The sequence below is a fragment of the Mus caroli genome, chromosome 9 (genome assembly GCF_900094665.2).
Source record: "Mus caroli chromosome 9, CAROLI_EIJ_v1.1, whole genome shotgun sequence".
Taxonomy (NCBI): Eukaryota; Metazoa; Chordata; class Mammalia; order Rodentia; family Muridae; genus Mus; species Mus caroli.
The window spans coordinates 17568851-17570459 of record NC_034578.1 but is presented as its reverse complement, the minus strand read 5'-3'; the positions used below and the strand labels follow the sequence as shown (position 1 = coordinate 17570459).

At 47.4% G+C, this 1609-nt stretch overlaps 1 protein-coding gene and 1 long non-coding RNA gene across 4 annotated transcripts in view; both read right to left on the bottom strand.

Annotated features, from left to right (window-relative positions):
• Carm1 (coactivator associated arginine methyltransferase 1) overlaps positions 1 to 1609 on the bottom strand; it is a 43701-nt gene that overhangs the window by 30409 nt on the left and 11683 nt on the right. The gene's annotated exons all lie outside the window — the stretch shown is intronic.
• LOC115031914 overlaps positions 1 to 1609 on the bottom strand; it is a 13038-nt gene that overhangs the window by 3582 nt on the left and 7847 nt on the right. The window contains exon 3 of the long non-coding RNA XR_003837549.1: positions 20 to 23. This is a non-coding gene — a long non-coding RNA (uncharacterized LOC115031914). The remainder of the gene's footprint in view (positions 1 to 19; positions 24 to 1609) is intronic.

The following is a 1609-nucleotide window of genomic DNA, read 5'->3' as shown; positions in this document are numbered from 1 at the left end:
TGGAACTCACTCTGTAGACCAGGCTGGCCTCGAACTCAGAAATCCGCCTGCCTCTGCCTCCTGAGTGCTGGGATTAAAAGCGTGTGCCACCACGCCTGGCTCTCTTAAAAAATCAAAATTCTGAAACTGTCACTTCCACCCCCAAGGAAAGGCAGGCAGCCTAGAGAGGGGTGGTGTTGAAAGTAAGCTGTTCAAATAAATGCTGAATGTTAATCTTGTTTAAAATCATAAAAAAAAAAAGAAAGAAAGAAAGTAAGCTGTTCACAGTCTATCTGTGAAGCAGGTGCAGAGGGACGAAGCCCCTCTGCTGTGTGACAGAGGCAAACGTGACCATCACCACTCCTTAATACAGAAGTAGTCATGATGGCTGTCACCAGTGCAGATCACCCACTGTCATGGAGAGGCTGGCCCAGGACCTCAGGCAGCACTTCCTTCTGTGGTAACCTAAGGCAGATGATTTGCTGTCTCAGAGAGCCTGGGAAGCAGCTGTGACCACAGCCTGCCTGCCCTGGGGCATCTGAGGACTATGAAGTCACCCTAGGCTCTTCTGTCCTTGCCAGGTGAAGCACTGACTCTCTTCTCTGGCCTTAGACCAGGGAACTTCCTTTTGCCTTCCTTATCCTACACAGCAAACATGCACAAAGATAGCCTCAGATACAGTTTAGGAAGTCCAGAGCACCATAAAAGCTCATACCTTCTATATGAATGAACAAATGAATGGCCAACTAAAACAAGTAGGTTTTCACTTGTGGACGCCTTTAATCCCAACACTCCAAGGCAGAAGAAGGTAAATCTCTGAGTATGAGGCCAGCCTGGTCTACATGTAGACAGTTGAAGGTTCCAGGACAGCCAGGGATACACAGAGTAAAACTCAGCTGGGGAATGAGTCAGTATACTGTCTGTCATGAAAGCACAAAGACCTGAGTTCAAAATCCTGAACCCACATTAAAAAACAAGAGTGGGTCAGGTGGTGGTAGCTAGCTCTTTAATCTCAGCACTCTGTCTCCCTGCACTCAGGAGACAAAGGCAGGCAGGTCTCTGAGGTCAAGGCCAGCCTGGTCTACAGACTAAGTTCCAGGACAGCCAGGGCTACAGAGAAAAACACTGTCTAGAAAAACAGACAAACAAAGGAACGAACAGACAAACAAGAGTGGCCTACAGAGCTGTTCAGCTGTTAGAGCACTGGCTGTGCTTCCTGAGGATTGGTGTTCAGGTCCTATTACCCACATAGCAGCTCAAAACAGGTTGTAACTCCAGCTCCTGGGTATCTGAAACCCTCTTGTGGCCTCCATGGGCGTGGTACACAAACATATACAGGCAAAACACTCATGCATATAAAATAAAAATAATTCTTTTTAGAAAACCAAAAATAGGACCTGGAGAAATGGCCCAGCAGTTAAGAGCACTGGCTGCTCTTTCAAAGGACCCAGGCTCAATTCCCAGCAACCACACCACAGGTCACAAAACACCAATGCATGTAAAGTAAAAAATAAATAAATCATTAAAAAAAAAGAAAAGAGCCGGGCGTGGTGGCGCACGCCTTTAATCCCAGCACTCGGGAGGCAGAGGCAGGCGGATTTCTGAGTTCGAGGCCAGCCTGGTCTACAAA